The 20,600-nt window shown below is 40.3% G+C and overlaps 1 protein-coding gene across 1 annotated transcript in view; it reads right to left on the bottom strand.

Moving 5' to 3' along the window:
• Positions 1-20,600, bottom strand: part of Ptprr (protein tyrosine phosphatase receptor type R) — a 225,366-nt gene that overhangs the window by 121,214 nt on the left and 83,552 nt on the right. The gene's annotated exons all lie outside the window — the stretch shown is intronic.

The raw sequence follows: 20,600 nt of genomic DNA, 5'->3' as shown, positions 1-20,600 counted from the left end.
TCACTGTATCCAGATTTCTGCTAAAACATTACTTCTGCAGAGGACTTCCTAATGAGATTATTTAAAAAACGTTGTCTTGTCTGTCACAGTCGGCCTTCTCAGCATTTCCTATCCCGGATGCGTTATTTACTGTATCTACTGGAAGGTTGCGAGCTGGTGTCTGGTGTGGGTGCCGGGAACTGAACTCAGGTCCTCTGCAAGAGCAGCAGGTGCTCTTAACCACCGAGGCTCCATAGTTTCCAGTATATAGGATTGATAGGCCCATGTGCATCTCTTGAAATAATGGTTTGTCCATCAAAGGGAAGATTCAGAATGATCTGCCAGACCAAAATCTTATGAGCTAGAAAAAGTAGCCTATGTCTATGAATGGTTAAGGAGTTTCCCATGAAAGACTCTGTCCCAGGGGGAGTGAGGGCTAGGCCTCCCAAAGGGGGGAGTGAAGGATGATAGCCTAGAAGGAAATAGGAAGCAAATCAAAACTTGTGACAGTCCTCCATGAAATGAAACTAAAGTGCACGTGCATGCGCATACACATGTCCTACACACTCTGAAACGCCATGCTATTCTGCTATGTACAAAGCGGTGCTAACATCAGAGGGGAGGAGCGAGAGGAGTCCCCTGCCATTGGTGCCCATAGAACACAGCTTCACCCAGGGATGGCCTCAGGTCTGGAGCCTCGGCAGCATCACTGGTGCGGACACCGAGAGCATCTCTGTCAGCCCTGAAAGCCTGACCCAGCTGCAGAAAGCCATTACCACTGTTAAAGAGCTATGGTGATTTTCTAGGCACAAAAGACTTGGGTGTAGGTGGCCCTGAGGAAAGAGAGCAGCAAACTTCTCCCTTACACAAGCCATGTGAAACTATGGGAACTATTGGTGTTGTTGAGGGATTCCCAAGAAATACCATTCTGGGACTATTGAAGGGGACCAGATGATCTGGTAAGACTTGGTGCACGGGCACCATGGAGGCAGGGAGCAGAGGTGAGTGGGATGGACAGGACAGTAAGAGTGCCTTTTGACTTTGGGTATATCACACACTCTAGCATGATTCTCTCCTAGTTACTTTTCAACTGGTTTGCTTTTTCTCATCATTAGGATTGAAATTTAAGTTATTTTCATCCAGAGCCCCCTTTGTTTTTTGTGTTTTTGTTTGCTTGTTTGTTTGTTTGTTTGTTTGTTTGAGACAGGGTTTCTCTGTGTAGCCTTGGCTGTCCTGGATTTACTTGTAGACCAGGCTGGCCTCGAACTCACAGCAATCTGCCTGCCTCTGCCTCCCTTTGCTATGCTCTTAAATTGTCTCTTAGTCCTGAACTAAAAAGCCTGCCCGCCTTCCTTCCTTCCTTCCTTCCCTCTCCTCTCCTCTCCCTTTCTCCCCTTCCCCTCTCTGTCACACCTTCCCTCCCTCCCACCTCCCTCCCTCCCTCCCTCTCTCTCCATGTAGTATGTGTGCCTGTGTGTGCACATGTTTATGACTATGCAAGCAGAGGCCCCAGGGTTGACCTAGACCTTCATTTTAGTGTCTCTCCTTATTCAGGCAGTTTCTCAAAGAAGCTTGCCAATTCCTGCTAGCCAGCTTGCCTCAGTGGTCCTCTGTCTTTGCCTCTTTGGGATCTGAATTCTAGTTCTCACGCTCGTGTGACAAATGCTTTATTCTCTGAGCCATCTCCCCAGTCCAGAAAAATCTTTTAAGCTTAACTATGACCACACATTTTTTGATGTCCAAAGTAAACCCAAGTGACTTGTTAGGATATGGAACAGTCTCAGAACACAGTAAGAGGAAATGCGACCAACTTAAGATGGCTTTCTAACAAGCCTTGAGTGAAAACTTCAGAGTACCCCAAGAATAAAAGGAGGTCATTTCTCACCCAGGGATGTGTGAGCGTAAATTTACATGTTTGTTATTAACTCATCAAAATCCCTTTGAGTACATTACTTTTCAGCTTTTATCACCATATGATAAAATAGAGTCACATCATCCACACAGTCCATTAGAATGTGCACAAATGCCATTTCTGTTCATATTGCATTTGAACTAGAGATATCTATGAAAACTTCAAATTTTTATCAGTTCATTTATTTTGAAGGCAGAGGGAAAAATCACAGGACTCATTGCCGTCAGGAGAATCATCTCCTCCATCTTAAACACAGTGTCAAAACACCTTATTTGATACAGATTCTGTATAGACTTTGATTTTTAATACTCCTAGGTGTCAGAGATTCTGAGGAGGTTAAGTATTAAGTAACACATTTACAAGGGCATTTTATGTTTTCTTCATGTTCAAAATGTACTTTGTATATTTTTAATAACAGATAATTTGTCTTTTATTCCTTTTGAGCCCATCCCACCACTGTCAAATATAACAGAAGTGAGTGTGTACAAATGTCATCAGCATAACCAATACATTTAGGGTAATTTATAATTTTCCTAGCCTTGTAAGCAAACATTGGTCATATAACCATGAAGTACACCTTACCAAGTGTCAGTTAGCACTTTGCCCTTAAGGTGAAATAGATGTGCTATCTATAAATCTGTGTTTTGATTTAAAATAATCAGTAATTTTATCAGTGCTAAAAATAACCCTGGAAACTAAGGGAAAGTGCAGGCATAGATAAACGAATTAGATGCCTTCCATGTATCTGAAAATGAATTAGTAAGGTAGAAAACAGATTACTTTCCATTTGAGCCTTATCATTAAGGGATCACAATAGATATCAAATAAACCTAAAAACCAAATTAAGTAGATGCCACATAGGCTATGCTGTCGCATTAATGTTTGAGTAAGAAAAGTGAAGGTATATGATTTGGACCATAAAAACACATTAGGGACCAAGCAACAACTAACCAAGGGGCATGAATAAGCCACACCACTCCCTAATTTCTCTCGCTCACTCTGCACTCCTCCAGCCTTTCTGCGTCTTCGGCTCACATTGTTTTCCTTGGCTTGGAATGGATGTCTACTGGAGTCACTCAGCAAGTGTTTCATGAGCTTCCAGTGTGCGCCTTGCACTGTATTCTCTCTGGATGTACGCTTGGGAAGGCCTGGCCTCTCAGTCCCATGAGAGACGTAGCTCTTATTCTTACCAAGGGCAAACCCCACCATTTATTCTCCCACCCTGTGTTCTGTTCTCAAGAACTTTCTTTTGCTTGTTTTCTCCATCTTCGTTTCCTCCATCACTAATGGGTTATTCCTGCCAGTGTATGAACATTTGTAAGCTTTCTTGAAAATAAAACCATATGGTCTGCCTCTCTATTTAGCTGTTATTCCTTTACTTTGTTGAGAAAACAAAAATGTTTGTTTCTGAGAACCATTCAGACAAAACATCCTCAAGCAAATCATCCTTAGCTTGGACCTTACCGTAATCCGTATTTCCCTCACCACTCATCTGACGGTCCCAAGAGTGAAAAGGCACCAGTCCTGTTGAGATCACTAGTGGCCTTCGTAGAGTCACATGCGCCAGGCATCTGCAGGCTCCTAACTTTCTCTAGCAGCAGCTTGACAGAGTGGGCTGCTCCTTCCTCCTGGAAGCCTTGCTCTTTCAGCTTCCATGTCACTCTATGATCTTGCTTTTCCTCAACTTCCTGTTAAACATTCATCCTTGTATAAGTTACTCTCAAATATGAGGCACCAGAGTTCATGTGAAAGTCATATCCCACTCTCCACTCAACTGTGGAGAATGTCCTGTCCATTGGCTAGATCTGGGTCGGGGTTTGAAGTTTACGGCCTGTATTGTCCTTGGCTGGTGGCATAGTTTGAGCGGGACCCCTGGGCCCAAATCTGCCTATCATAAGGGGAGACCTGGTGGCACTCAGAGGAAGGATAGCAGGCTACCAAGAAGAGACTTGATACCCTATGAGCATACATAGGGGGAGGAAGTCCCCCTCAGTCACAGTCATAGGAGAGGGGAATAAGAGGAAAATGGGAGGGAGAAAGGAATGGGAGGATACAAGGGATGGGCTAACCATTGAGATGTAATAAGAATAAATTAATAAAATAATATATATGTATATATATATGTTACTCTAATCATGCAATCTAAAGGAGACCCCTTCTGACCTCACTTTCTTAGGATTCAGCACACATCTTCTACACACTTTACATCAATGTCTAATAATCTGTCTATGTGTATGTATAATATTAAAGTCACATTGCCTTGCTTGCTCCTGTGTCTATTGTTTCTCCTGATTCGTAGGTACTCAAAACCTTTTGAGTTTGTCAATCCCCATGAGAAAGTCAGTCCTCACAGACAAAGCCACTGCGGAAGCTTTACTCCTATTGTCCATCAGTACCAATGATCATCTTTTCAGTCCCTGTGATTTTCAAGAGTTTTTATTCTGAGAGGTTTGGCCTCACATTCATTGAGTAAGCACTATGCCACCGTGCTGTATCTCCAGCCATCTTTTTAATGTCTTCCTTCCTTCCTTCCTTTTAAAAATATTTATTTATTCTTGCTCAAAATCTTTTTGGCAGAAAAATAGGTAGAAGAAAAACAGAAAATAATAAGGAATGGAAAATAGCAACAACAACAACAACAACAAAAAACCTCAAACAAACAAAAAAACACCTCAAAATGAAAGAGATAAGAAAGAGCAGTGCTGGGGGTTCCAGCTGGGGAATAAGGGGCCCCATGAGCAATTAATCCCCTGATAAGAGGAAAGGAAGTCTAAGGTCCACCGTCCTGCCTGACTAGACTTGTACACATTAACCTTTATCTTCAAGGGAAAGCCCAATGACTTAGTAGATCAAACAAACCATTTAGCCACATAGGAAATGGATCTGTGTGTTAACAGCATGTATATATGCCTCATGTAAATGCTCTACAATTCCTGATGTGTGAGAGACCATGTGATATTTCATAGCCAGGTGTGCATGTTGTTCTCAATTTCCCACAAGTGGAAGATTTCAAATGAGGTCCAAGAATCACATGGTTATTTCCCCTGAAGTCGAGTTTTACCTTCAGATATTGAACTTCACCAAGGTAATGTCACAAAGAGATTGGTAACGACAAGAGAAGCTTAATTTTATAAAAACCCTCTAGATATATGTATCCATACAATATGGAATATGCTGCATTATAAGACTCTCGTTAAGTAACGGAAATCCTACTCCTTCCCAGAAATAATGTCAGAAAATGTTCTTGATGATGAGAAAATGAACACTTCAAATGTTTAACGCATCGTTTGTCTCAAGGAGAAGGTGGATGTTGTTTAAGCCCTGCCCAAACCACGCTTGGTAAACGTATGGGACCCTAAATAATTCAAGCTACAGGGCTTTGTCACACAGTAAGGCCAGTCACGGGGCAAAGCCTTCCGGGACAGCGATGCATTCCCATTTCTCCGTCATCTCTTTTCATCAGATGCTCAGCAGACACATCATGACAGGCAGTGCAGAAGCAGCCGACAGTCCCAGAGATGAAATTAGAATGCATGATGGCCTGCAGGGTTCTGTTCTCTCTGATGTCCAGCCTGTTGATCTACCTGGAAACATGATGCCCACGCTGCTGGACAACACTCATTGGGTGTATACGTTGATTTTGATGTTCTGCTCAAGCAAACCACCAAAACTATCCAACACAAAGGGCAGCAGCTGTAAAACACACAAGGCCCGTGAGCCAACCATACTCGTCCCGTTAGACTGATCCAACCCATCTTCTCCTCTAGCGTTGAGACATGTGGTTCTCTTCTCTGTGCTGAGGGCAACAATATGGATGGGGAATTTCCTGAGTGCTTACAGAGTACGAAACGGTAGAGAGACCAGAGCCAGGTGCTGCACTAGGCCAGTGACTAAAACAGGAAAAGAAAAAGAACTGAGGAGAAACCCGGGCACACAAGGCTCCACATGATGAATCACAATGAGCCAACACTTTGGCTGCATGTGTTATGTCCTGCTTATTTTCAACACACTGACCATTTAATCTTTAAAACCAGCACGCTGGGTTTGGTGGTGTACACTTCTAACTACGGCACTCAGAGGCCGAGGCAGGAGGATTTCATCTGAGGCTTCCTTGAGCTAGGTAGGGAGGTCCTCCATCTAAACAAAGCAAACAACAAAACAACCCTAAGAAGCAGGTACAGTTATTATGATTGACTAATGAGCAAACAGCCTCAAGAGTATTAACAACTTCCCTAAGGCCATGTGTCTACTAGCCCAAGTACATTTTCTCTCCCTTGGCACACATAAATGAGATTTATTAAAACATTGAAGATACACTTAAATTTACATTAATAATAATTTTAAAAAGAACCATGAAATACTAGAATGAGAGTTAGATGAAAATATAATAGTAACAAATTATATAATCAAATTAATAGGTTTTAATCCTAAATCTTCTACAAATTACACAAGCTGGGTACTGACATCATCTTTCTGGAATCAATTTTCTTAGGCCTGAGTGTATGAAGATAGATGCTACAATATAGAAACTCACTGCCATGTGTCAACCTGGCTGCACCTCAGAGTACCCGGATATTTAGTTGAACATTGTTCTGGGTGTGTCTCTGAGGGTAGTTCTGGATGAGGCTGGCAGCCAAAGAAGAAACTTCAGTTGGGTATTGCTCTCAGTGTAGGTGGGCCTCCTCCAAACTCTGAAAAGTAAGAGATTCACTTCCTCTGGTTATCTCTGAGTCAGCCCTTCAGAGCTGGACTCAGATAGACTTTACACCATCTCTATATATAGATTTGACTCATATTGGAAGTGCTCCATTGAGTCTCCTGCATCTGCACCTTGAAGACAAAGGGTCTTGGAATTCTCTCCTTGTATCATGTGACTAGTAAATCTCATTATTTGCGGCCATCGTTGGTTTTTATTGGTTTTGTTTCTCTAAGAAACCCAGGTGAGTCCGTCCATCTAATGATACCAGTGAATGAAATTCAATTGGATTCTTTCTCTTACATCTTCTTCATACTGGTAGGAAACTTTTGGTTTAATCCTTAAGGTCTGAGGCGAAGGCACGTGGCGTGCAGTTGCAGCAGCACAGGCTGTGGCTACCAAGGAGATTATTTCTTGGGAACCTTTGTCAATTTGCCTTTAGTTCACATTGCTGCAGAGTGTGCTTGTGCAGCCTAAAACACCCTCACACATGACTTTGGCTCTTAACAGCAAAGAAAGGACATTAGGTTACACAGAGTTCACACTCAAGTGAAACAAATGATAATATTAAAAAGAATTATCTAATTATACAGAACACAGCTTAAGGCTGTTGTCTGTGCAAACACAAAATTTTGAGTTAAACAACTTTATGAAGGAGCTGTATTTTCACAGCTGTCCTTTCATGATTCATAAAATACTATCTGATTTACCCTATTACACAGTGCTGATTATATTGAGGAGTGTGGTATAGAAGTCAACTTTTGAGAAAAGAAAAAGAGAAAGAAAGAAAGAAATTAGCTATATAGTGCATGGCAGTTAAAGGGGTTTTGAATATTACTGATAATAACTAGATAATGAATTTCTTGTGTAATTCTTAAAATTATATTAAAGGTTTTTTTACATGTATTGTTTATTTATGTGGGAGGACACATGCACCTGTGGAGGGCAGGGGGCATTTGTGGAGGTTGGTTTTCTGCTCTTACCATGTGGGTTCTGAGGACTGAATTCAAGTCCTCAGGCTTGCAGGCCTGCATTTTGACTCACTGAGACATTGTCCCATCAATGTTGTATTGCTAAAAATTATGTGAGACACTGATTAAATAAACAAAAAACAAGAACATGAATAAAGCACTTGGAATACGGACCCTTGAGGCTTGTGGTGTGATGCATGGACGACTTATCACTGGAGGGTTTTGTGTAGTTCCTTTGGCTTTGTTACAGATGGACATGAAGCAAAAGGAAACATGTTTCCTCGGGGGAACAGGATGAGGCCATGCAGAAATCAAATACGTCAGCCTCAGGAAAGTAATGCCGCACTCAGGTTTATGGCCCATCAGAAGTCAGTACAGTTCTTTCATCCTGGGTATGATTAGGTCATTTCTGCATATTTGATGAGGAAACAGGATAGGTTTTTATTCTGAGGAACCTCATGCTTGTCTGTCTTTCTGACAGCAACTAAGGTGTGTGTGTGTGTGTGTGTGTGTGTGCGTGTGTGTAAAATACAAATCTATGTCTTTAACTTGTACCATTCTCCCTACATGAGGCTGTTTAGTTGTTTATGCTGTTTCAGTATCTGAAGACCCCCAAAGCTAGCTAATGAAGCAATAAACTCACGTACCCATTTGGAGAAACACTATACAAGTAGCCATATGGCTCACTGAAATTTAAGAAAGTTAGTTCAAGGCCAGACAGAAGTTAATGATATAAACGAGGTTAGAGCCAGCCTGCTGTCTGGCTTCTGGCATGCACCTCAGCACCCAGGGTCTTCACATCTAAAGAGCGGCAGTTAGAGCGAATGCACAAATAGACTGCAAAACACAAATCTTAGCAGTGGTATTTGTAAAAACTCAAATTTCATGATTAATGTTAGAAAAAAACATTTTTTTTTCAGATTGTGCATTGTCAAAATTTGAAAAGCAAGGTACAATGAAAAAAATTTTTACTGCATGATAGTAGTTACTATTTTCTGTATCTCTCCCTGGGCTCATTCTTTCATACATAAATAAGATTATATATTTTTACAGATACAGGCTATGTGCACTATGATGCCATCTCTTTGTTTTCACCTCACAGAGGCTGGCATTTTCTAAATGTAAAACTATAGGTCTATCTGATCATCTTGTAACTATTTCAAAATCTATTTAATTAAGTTTTATTGACAGACACTTACACTGTTTCTACTTTATCCCTGCAGTGTTCTTTGTGCATGCCTTTATTTTCTTAGAAGTTATGAAACCACAGTTCCTGAGTTAAACTCCATGATTTTTGAAGGACTCGTGTTAATTTTGCCTTCATTCCAGCAGTTTATTGGTATCCCTGATTTTTCCCACCTTTTCTCTCTCTTTCTTCTTTTTGGTGCTAAAGAGTCAACAGAGGGCCTGTTTCACTCTCATCACTGATCTACTCCTGGACCCTGGCTGCATCTCCATGGGGCCAATGACTTTCTGTGTTTGAGAGAAGCCTGGATCTACTACCATCCTTCGCCAGTGGTTGCTTTTCTTTTTGAAGTCATGAACTACTGAAATCAATTAATTCAGACATGCATTCGCTTTCAGACAGCAAGCACATAATACTGGAAGTTACACATATGAGAGAGGGTTTCCTTACTTAAGACAATTGTCCAGATTTGATGAGCAAGGCCATTTAATCTGAGACACTTGATTAAAGCGTCTACATGGGCATCTCATTTCATCCTCACAATGCAATACTATGACTGTTAAGCTTTTTACTGAGTAGATGAGGAATTGAGGTGCACTGTTTCAAGTTACGTATCTTGTAAGTTGAGATTTGAACTGTGACAGTTTGACCTAGTGACTGAGCTCTTAACCACCAGGCTACCATTTAGAAATATACACAAATAGTTTTAATATCACAGTTAAGTTGGCGTGCATGGAATATAATTGCGCCAAAGCAGAACTTCTTTATATGGCGAGGCAGAGATTCTGAAGTGCTAACGTGGTCCCTACCATGAGATAAAATACCACAAGGGACCCCCTGCAAGAGGGAAGAGAGGCATTAAAGCTATAGCCATGGCCTTCTTAGACCTGGTTGGTGCCATATCCCCATATGATGGGCGGGGCACATCTGATCAGTTGCCATCTGAGTGTAGTTCAGAACATCAATTATCGTGATCATCTGAAATGAAATCATCCTGCAACTGGGGCTGAGCCATTGTTTCTGATGTATGAATCCAGAGTAGGAATTTGGATCTGTCCTACCTCATCTGTTCCAACAGAGAACGAGAGAAAGTCCGTTAAACGCTGCTAACATCACAGTACAGTGACTAGATGTAGCCACGCGATCAGATGGGCTTTCACAGTGGGCCCTGAGTAAGGGTAGCCCTTCAGTTGAGACAGAGAAGGGGGCGTCTTTCAGTAGACTTCATCACAGGAGGTGCTATGTGAATGTGGAATGGGCATGCTGACTGGGGGATGGGAAAGGTGGTAATAAATTATATTTGGTCAAAGATATTGGCATGGATGTGGTTTATAATGGTGGAAAACAATGAACAGGCAGGGAAGGTTGGATCCAAAGCATCAAATCTCATTAATAGGTCACAACATTTGATTTGATATTTTGTAAGTTCTGGGAAACAATAAAAGTTAAATTATTTGGCACAGCAATAAAGATCCTTCATAGGTGAATCTCCAAATGTCTCTGTAAAATCTGCATATAACTTTGTTATCAACACACTGATACATTCCCTTAGATACAGACATACCATAATTTCATCTGTCTAGTCTCTAAATATGATGTGCCATGCACCCTCGGAGTATCTGCCTGACTTGGCAGCTTACAACTCCTTCACCATGCCCTTCTGTCTCAGATGCCCCAACTAAAATGTTACTTCCATTGAAATTCTTACCTGAAATCAGAAATTTTTTTTGTCTGTTTCTATGGCTTATTTATTACTGCCCTTTTTAATGAGTCTACATGAAAATATTTCCCCCTTAACAAAACAACTTATGTACGCATCTGTCTTCCAAGAAAAGACAGAAGTTCTTTTTAGTTTGTTTTAACATTTAAAGCTGAATGGAATTGAGAGTTTTATTGAAAACTAAAACCTTGCTTTTACAACCTGCCTGCATAACCGGGTGTGATCACCTAGCACAGGCAGGCACCAGAGGGCATTCTGACTCTTCCTTTACCATGAACACTGAAACACATGAAGAGATGTGGTTGCTAGTTTTTAGCCATAGAGGGAAAGCACAAAGTCAGAAGGCATGTGGCAAAAATGGCAGCGTGAAGGAATGGGACATGGTTAACTACTGAGTCTCATCAGGGCTGCTAACTGCAGACTTGTTGTATGCGAGAAATTAAACATTATTTCATAGCCCCTCTTTAATTTTATGTCTCTTCTTATGGAGTATTTACTTATTGATATGACTTCCCTGACCAATTTATATACTGTTCTTAAGTACAGTTACCATTCTGTATAGTGGATTTCTCAAACTATTTCTTCTATGTAGAATTATATCCTTTAACCAACATTTCTCTTCCCTCATACAACATACTTACACATATTTAACAACAGACAATACATTTTTATTCAATAAGTTTTTAATTCCTCCATGGAAAGTTTCGGATAGTGTCGTCTTTGTACTTAAGCTCTCAATACAAACCAACAATAAATGCCAAATGGATGGAACCTGATTTCATCTACTATTAAAACCAATTCAGCTAACAGTGATAGGGAAAAAGTGAACAAGACAGCTAAGGGGACTATTTACCATTTCATGTTAATATATTTTTAAGAATTCTATACAATCTTCTAAAGGATTTTAATATTTTTGTTCTTATTTTGTCTAATCTTAGACAAGGCTGAACTCTGAATGTTACTGGGCTAATTTTCACTTTATGTAGATGAACTTTGGGAATGGAAGACACATTTGTAGTTTGGTTTTCTAAGATAGTACACAAAGAAAAGATAAACAACCATGTACAGCCAGATAAATACAGCTGTACTTTTCCACTGATGTCATCGTGTTGGACTTTTCCCCTATAAATGTATTCAGGTTCGCTTGTCTACCATGAAGGTCCACCCTGAAGTTATTTTTAGTAGCTGTGTCCCAGTAAAAACCTCCTTGAAAATTAGTAAGTGACTGTGGCGGTTGGGGTGAGATGACTCACACTCCAATCAGTATTTGGTTTGCAGGATTTGGTCTGCAGGAGACATTTGTTAAATGTCTACTGGTGGAACTGCCTGGTGTATTTCTAACACCAAGCAGTAATATCAACAACATATAGTCATTCAGATGAAAATGATGGGGGCTGGAAAGATGGCTCAGAAGTTAAGAGTGCTTGTTCTTGCAGAGACCTGGGTTGGGTTCCCAGCAGGCACACAGCGGCTTATAGCTATCTGTAACTCCAGACCCAGGGCATCTGATGCCTCCTTCTGGCATCAGTGGGCTCCAGGCATGCACGTCGTGCCCATCCATACATGTAGGCAAAACACTGATACAGATAAAATAAATTTAAAAAATACTATCACTTTCAGAGAACTCTTTTCCCTAAATGTTTATGTATATGCCAAAATAAAAGGTAAAAGATTAGCATACATTAACTTTTTATAGAATGACCATTTAACTTTTAAACGATTACTTTAGAATCAATTCTGAAATGCCACTTTCCCAAACACTGAATTAATGAGCAATGCTCTTTTTATATATAATAAATAGAAAATTTATGCCAAAGCTTAGGTTGCCTAAGACACCCAGAGATAGAATATTTCTTTAGGAACATAGATAGCTTTGTGAAAAGAATAAGAACGCTATGATGAAAGTGTACCTAGGATCTAAAGGATTATGGGAACCTCAGTGCCATGAATATTTCTTTTCTCTTAAGAAAATAGCATAATTATGTGTCTGTCTTTCACATACAGACAAAGGACCTCAGACAACTATTTCTAAGATATCATGGGGAAAAAAAAATCAAACTTAATTGAATACATTGTGGCAGTCCCACAACTGCACATCTTGTCAGCATTAACGAGGATTTGATTTAACTGACTACAATTCCAAAGGTTAACACACATTAGCAAATGTGCAGAGAGGCGTCTAAGAAAGTCAGTGTGCACTCAGGTATCATTGTGGTTTCTCAGAGACAATGAAGGCAGTGGGATGCAGAATCACTATAATAAAAACCTCTCATCAATAAGAATACAAGACAAAAGTGCCTCTTCAGCCTCGCGTCTTTAGAAGCTTGCATCTGATGGACTCAACCAGAGTTCCTCAGCCAACTGACAAGGAAAGACACTGTTCTGAAATAATAATTTCATGGGACACTATGATAAACTGACAGGTGCCAACAGAATATGACACTTTCTACTTCTAGTTTGTGTTGATTTTATGTAAGACGTTCAATAAATATGTTCCCAAATCTGAAACTCTCCAGACAGCTTCAAAATCAAAATTAAGTTGGGTAATATTCAGTCTGTTGATCAAATAATTCAAAGTATGCATTTATAATTTTATTGGTCTGTTAGGCTTTCCAGAGCCATCAAAAGGCAGTGCTATAGCAATTAAATAAATGCTTCTAATGAATACCTCCTTAGGTGCACACTGATTTCCATGCATAACATGGCAATTCATTTTCTAAACCACATTCATACATTTTTCCTGAAACTCAAAGCAAATTTAGGTCAGGGTATTTCTTTGGTTATTAATAGCAATATTAGAATTTTCTACTCTTTGCATGTACAAGGTCACTGACTTATTCTTCTCTCTTCAGGACATACTCAAGGTCATAAAACGTAAGCAGTGGACACAAGAGATAACCTTACTGCTAGAACATTCTCTGAGGCCTTGTACACAGATTTTTGTGACTCCAAGCAACTCAAAACTCAATGGTTTTATTTAACATTGACTGATATTTATAAGACCTTATATGTTTAAGATGCCTCATCAGGGGCTGGAGAGATGGCTCAGAGATTAAAAGCACAGTCTGCTCTTCCAAAGGTCCTGAGTTCAATTCCTGGTAACCACCATCATTTATAATGAGATCTGGTGCCCTCTTCTGGCATGCAGGTGTACATGTAAGCAGAAAAAAAAAATAAATCTTAAAGAAAAAGAAAGAAAAAAAAAAAAAAAAAAAAGATGTCGCATCAGTTTCCAGCTTTCTTCACTCCAGTCAGAAACTCCTCAGCAGTTGTATTGTTCAATGGAGGCTGTCAATCTGATCTGTTGTTCCACTGTGTTCTAAGACAGTTAAATTTTATTTTTCTTTCCAGCAGTTACCCTTCACTGGTCAGATTTCTTCTGTTCTTCTCCCCACTTAGGAGAGCCACAAAATCTCAGCGGTGCTAGATTAGAAGTCAGTACCCTTCTAAAACCCTGCGCAGTGGCACAAGGAACGTCATCAGCAGAGTGCATGAAAGACACAGTCCAGCCGTGTGTGAAAATGACAATGGGTACCCATGCTACACTCCGAGAGGGCTGCTTCTGAGGCACACAGGGGCACAGTGTTCCAGCACACAGGCGCTTCTGTGAGGCATTAACACTGATTTACCAACCCATGTGGACTACTTATAAAAATGCTTTAGAGGGGGAGAGAGAAAAATCTCCTCGCCTACTCCCTTCCGTCTCCCAAGGAATGCATTCATGTTCTGCCATGTGATCACCTCTAGTAATATTGCAGCACTTTTACAAAGGATGGCTGTAATTTCCCTACTCCTCATCTCCCACCCGAGAGGCTGCAATAACAATTAACTATTAATGACAAGAAGCAAATAAGCTTTCTTTTCTCACGCTGAACTCAGCTGGTACCTTGAGAAGGAGATCGATCTTGTTGATCTACCAGGAGGGTATCGTCTTAAGCTTAAGAAAAACATGTTCTCCAGAAAAGTGTTCTGTACATGGAATCAAATTCATTTGTGATTTTTACATTATTATTGCAGACATATTTTCATTTTTACCAGTTGCACTCATTAAAATCTTCATGGAATAGAGTCAACAATGGGAAAATTATATCACCGTGAACTCAACTCTGAGTTTATTTGTGTGGTAATTTAGCTATTCCTGTGTGTGTGTGTGTGTTTGTGTTTTATGTGTTCATGAAGGTGTGTATATGTAGATTCTCATGTACGTGTATGACCAAGGTTGACCTTGGGTATCCACCTTAGTTTTTGAGACAGGGTCTTTTGCCCAGTCTCAGGCTCATTGGTTTGGCTAGGATGGTTAGATACGGCTGTCTCTGCCTCCCAGTGCTGTGATTAAGGATGTATACTGCAGCTCCTGGCTTGTTGTGTGGGTGATGGGTATATTTAGGATCTTATGCGTGTGCCAGTGGGCACTTTACCAGCTAAGCCATCTCTCCAGCCTTCTAATTTAGCTATTCTTTTTTTTTTTCTGTCCACAAATCAATATATGGATATGAAATTAATTTTAAGTTTTAGAGTCTGAGGGAAAGAATTTTAGTACATTCTTTGGTACAATGTGCTAAAATTTAGATGTGTAAATCTCAAGGCTGAAAACCATGGCAGGCTCCAAGATCTCTTTTGCCACACAGTATACCTTAACTTTTAAAATATAGGCAGTGTCAATGAGGTACTTTATTTTTTCCAAGTCCGTATATTCACCATCTTGTTCATGAACTGTGTCACTAGACTAATTTCATTCAAAATGTTGACATTACGTGTATAAAAATGTTAGACTTTGGGGCTGAAGAGATGGCTCAGCGGTTAAGAGCACTGGCTGCTCTTCCAAAGGTCCTGAGTTCAATTCCCAGCAACCACAAGGTGGCTCCTAACCATCTATGAGATCTGGTGCCCTCTGCTGGTGTACATGCAGGCAAAACACTGTGTATATATGATAAATAAATAAATCTTTTAAAAAAAGTTAGACTTAAATGAAGACTACTAAATTGGCAAAAACTTCTAAAAGACAAAATACATTTCCTTTGTGTGTGTGTGTGTGTGCGCGCGTGCGCGCATGTGTGTGTGTGAGAAGGGGGGGAAGGGGGGAGAGAAGAGAAATAGATTTAGAATTTCTATTCCTTTTGCCCTTCCTACTAATTAAATTTGTTCCATCTTTTGACAGCTGCATGCATGTATATAATACATTCTCATTGTTCTCATCCAGCCTCCTATGGGCTTCCCTGCCTCGCCCACCCTTCTTCCCCACTAATCTGTTCCCCATAGTCCGTGCTTTGGTTGGTTTGTGACCCACCATCTTTGATTAAGGCCCTCTATGTGGCCATAGGATTGGAACTATGTATTGGATCTGGGTGGGGCTACCGGTGGGTATGACAGAAGACTATGGCTGTCTGTCTCTCAGTGATCATCAGTACACAACACTTCATGAATGAGGATAGAGCCTGCTGGATGCCTCCATCATCCACAATGGAGTGTTGGCAAGGCTTATCCTGTGGGGGCGCCAGTGTAACTGCAGCTGCTGAGACTTCATGATTACAACTATCAGATTGCATCTGGAGGGCATTTCATATGTTTCCTCTACCTTTTGGACCTTATATTCCCTTTTTCTCCTGTTCTGAAATGCTCTCTCATCCTTAGAGAGCGTACGAAGGCCTTCCTTATGGCTAAACCCTCAGTTGTCACTTATTCTCAGTGTGTTAGGCTGCTGCCAGTCTCTTCATTCATCGCTGTTCATTGCAGAATGGGGCCCCTCTGATTAGAGTTGAGAGTAGTATCGTCCAGATACACAAGCATAGGTACTTAGAAGGCAGTTTGACAATGTATTTATTTAGTTAAGCATCAGTATTTTCCTCTCTCCTGAGATGCATTACAGCCCTAGGCCTGGGTTTTTGACTGGGTTTATAGTACCAGACACATGCAACCTCACACAGAATGAGCCTCACATCGAATCTGAGAGCAGTCGGTTAGCCCCCAAACAGTCATGCCACTGGTGCACATGCGGGTGCATCTTGCTTGGCAGGTTGGTACTACGGCTCATAAATGTGACACCTGGGAAAGCCCACTGATAGGTTTTCTTCTCCAGCAGACTACCTTCTCATGTGCTGAAGCTGCTCAGCAGGGAGGAACTTCCCATCTTAATTCCAGGCAGATTTTCTCAGTGTCTTAGAACCACAGTGTGTGCAAATGATAGTGTCTTATCATTTCGTCCTGGCAGGCAACCAAGCGGAAAGGCAAGCATATCTATTATTGGGGGAGAGGGGCTTGGAACCTCCATGGTGAACAACTTCTATGGAGGCATCCCATACACAACACTTGAGATTTTTGTTTTGTTTTGTAGGACCTCATTGCTACTAGGAACAGCATTTACCCCACCCTTGCAGGGAATCTCCTTTCAAACTGTGACATTTTGCTAGTTGTTACAGTACAGTAGGTTTCCACTTAGGCCTTTTATTCTCCACTTGTTTTTTTTTTTTAACACCCCTTCATCTCCACAGCCCACTCATTGTCTAACCGTTTGTGTGCCGTCAACACTTGCCCTTTCTACTTCCATTTTATCTGTACCCTACTGTCTATGCTTTATTTAGTCTCCCCTCCTGTCTAACTTCCTGGCTTAGAATCAAACTCTGGTGTAGTTCCACCGACAAAGCATACAAAAGTATATGAAAAGAACTGAGTTGCTTTTCAATAACTTAGTTACGTTGAGAGGTATGAGACGTAAGAGGATATCAATTGTTCATCCAACACTAAATGCTCAACTCTGACAGCATTTACATACAAGCGACATTATATGGACATGGCTATATACACTACATTTACAGTATATGGTTGTATTTATATGTTTAGAAACACAAACACACATAACAATTTAAAAATTGATACATTTGAGAGATAACAAGCAGGATGGTACATGGGAGAGCTTAGAGGGACGAAAAGAATGGGGAAATGGAAAAAACGTAAGTATAATAAAAATTGTTTTAAGTATTTTTTTTTTTTAACGGTGGCCCATGGGTGACAAGGCTCAGTGATAAAAGCCCTTACAACCAAGCCTGGTGATCCGAGTATATGATCTCTGGGACTCACAGAGTAGAAGGAGAAAACCAACTTCCATAAGGTGTTCTCTGACTTCCATATGCATGCCTGGTATGCTCAGGCACACACACACACACACACACACACACACACACACACACACACACACACACTCAAAAACAAAAGAATCTCACCCATTTATTAATCTACCAGCATTTGTTCTAAATATCAGCAAAAGTGCATAAGCTCTGCCTTCAAGCTGTGAATAATGTGGCTATTTTCTATGTGTTATCACCGAAGCAATTTTATAACTGCTTGACAGATGCTTACATAGATTTTAGCTGGTTCTTCCCTGTTTCTTTACCACATTGCTTTGAAAGTGAAATTACAACTAATTTAGAAGGATGCTCTTTCCTGAATTATCTCCATCTTTTCAGTGTGCAAAATCCTCTTCTCAAGGAGGACTGGGTGGGTGGCGTTGCCTATGGTAAAAATAGTTTTCCACTTAGTCACTTTTTTTAGCTTATCATTCTTTATCTCTAGCTCAAGTGTTTCCTGCAGCTTCTTATCCAGAATTTCATTACAAATGATAACACTCACTAGCATGCAGTGGCAGGCAAATATTTATAAGCACACTTGAAGTGAATAAGTACATACCAAGAAAATGACTGAGGTGCAAATGCAAATGAGAAAATGAATGAGCATTCCTGGATAAAAATGAACTTTAAATAGGTCTATTACTATAGTAATCTCTACCAGAAAACAATAGACTAAAACAGATAGTAAAGCGCCAAATAATTCAGTCCTGAAGGCAAGCACTGGGCTGAGGACAGCATGGCACAACGGGCATGTAATATGATCCATTAAAGAATGAAGTCAGTACAAATGTTATTTTTTATCTATTCTCATTTGTGTTTTTTGGAATTTTCTTCTGGGTTAAATTTTATATATGCATAAGATTAATAGGTTACATGCTACATAAAACTACATATCTTAGTCACTGTTCTGTTGCTGTGAAGAGACACTATGACCAAGGCAATTCTTATTAAAAAAAAAAAAAAACATTTAGCTGGAGGCTTCTTTCAGCTTTAGAGGCTATAGGTTATTACCGTGATGGCGGGGAGCATGGTGGCAAGCAGATAGGCTCTGGAGCAAAATCAAAATGCACATCACATACTTCCAACATACAGTGGCACAGAATATACATTACCATCCCAAAAAGAGAGGAAAGGGACCCCAGTGAGAAAATACTGGGCCAAAGCCAGATTGGAAACCAGTAGGACAAACTGCAAATTCGACATTTTTTTTTCACGTTTGATGTCAATGCACTATTCAGAACTCCATCTCCTTCCAGCCTTACTGACAGAAACAAACTTCTCTCTCTCTCCACGTCCTGTTTTTGCAGCTTTCCTTGGCAGGTATCCCATGGGTCTGGCATCTAAAAAAAATCTTGGGGTCTCTAACACAATGCAGGCCTCACAGATTCACCCCATGGCCTCTTAAGACCTGCATGTAGGGAGAGCCCTGCCACATGCCTGACCTCAGTGGCTTTCCTTAGCCACACAGAAAGATTCTACAACCCTTTCTTGCATCCTTGACTCTGAAGACAATCAAGTTACCAAAGTTACCTCTGCTTGATGGGCTGGACCTTGGCCCTCCTCACCTTCCTGTTATTGAGGGTGAGTGTGTGTCTGTGTGTGTGTGTATGTGTGTATGTGTGTGCTTTCTATGTATCATCACACATATTATATAATAAAAATCTGACTGTATGACCCGAACCTTTGAAATTGTAAGAGTAATTTCTACTTCTAATGACGCTTATGAACTGATGAGATCACATGTGGTTGTACACACTGGAGTGTCAGCACTTGAGAGGTATCTTCAGCTAATACGTGGGTATGTTGAGGCTAGCCTGGGCTATGAGATCCTCTCCTTTCTCTATACCCTTTCTCTCTCTCTCTTTTTCTAAAGATTTATTTATTATGTATACAGTACTCTGCCTACATGTACACCTGCAGGCCAGAAGAGGGCACCATATCTCATTACAGATGGTTGTGAGCCACCATGTGGTTGCTGGGAATTGAACTCAGGACCTCTGGAAGTGTATGTAGCCTGTGCTCTTAACTGCTGAGCCATCTCTCCAGCCCTCTATTCCCCTTCAAAATAATTATTTTATCTCCTGAACTGTGATGTTTGAGTTATACAAACTCCATAAAATTGATTCAGATTTTTATTTATTTATTTTTGATTCAGATTTTTAAAATTAAGGATTATAGCTAATTCTATTTTATTAACCCCAGCTTCTTATTTTTGTGTTTTTATAGTATTCATAGATAAGTAGCTGTTAATGATCAGTTTATTTATTGCTTGTCTCACCAAGAACAGTGCTATCGTAGGCCTTCTAAATTATGTGCACTGCTGTGTGGATAAGGGAACACAATGAATGGACGACTATACTGTTTTTTACCTCAGGACAGCAGAAGGAGAAACTAAGGCTATTCAAAAATCCATTCAGCAGCAGCACATGTTTAAAGCATTTGTGTAGCTTGTCAGCATTTGTTATATATATGTGTCCTTAAAAATTAAAAAAGTTAAAACTTAGAGGTAAAGAGCACTGGATGTTCTTCCAAAGGTCCTGAGTTCAATTCCCAGCAGCCACATGGTGGTTCTCAGCCATCAACAATGAGATCTGGCGCCCTCTTCTGGTGTGCAGGCACACATGAGTCATAATACTATAAGTGATAAATAATAAATCTAAAAAATAAATAAGAGTTAAGATATATAAAAAGTGAAACAAAAACTCATGTTATTTATAGACTGTCCTCATTTTCTACGGAAAACAACAATAATAAACCCCGCTGGACTGTAGATCTTGCTGCCTCTCCCTGTCTCCCTTTTCTTTCTCGATGCAAAGCCCAGTATAGAAACAACTAGACATTACCATTTGGGCAATAGTATTATACTTTTAGTTTCTAGAGGTTAGTGGTCTTTTTTTTTTTTTTTTTTTTTTTTGATCCAACACCTGGGACTGTTTAGGGTAAAGACTCACTGTGCCATGTCTATAGTGACTAGCAAACAGCTCCCCGTTTTAAATATATTAAAAAAATTTTTTT

This window comes from Acomys russatus, chromosome 31 (genome assembly GCF_903995435.1).
Source record: "Acomys russatus chromosome 31, mAcoRus1.1, whole genome shotgun sequence".
Classification (NCBI taxonomy): Eukaryota; Metazoa; Chordata; class Mammalia; order Rodentia; family Muridae; genus Acomys; species Acomys russatus.
This window is presented reverse-complemented; position numbering and strand designations above follow the sequence as displayed.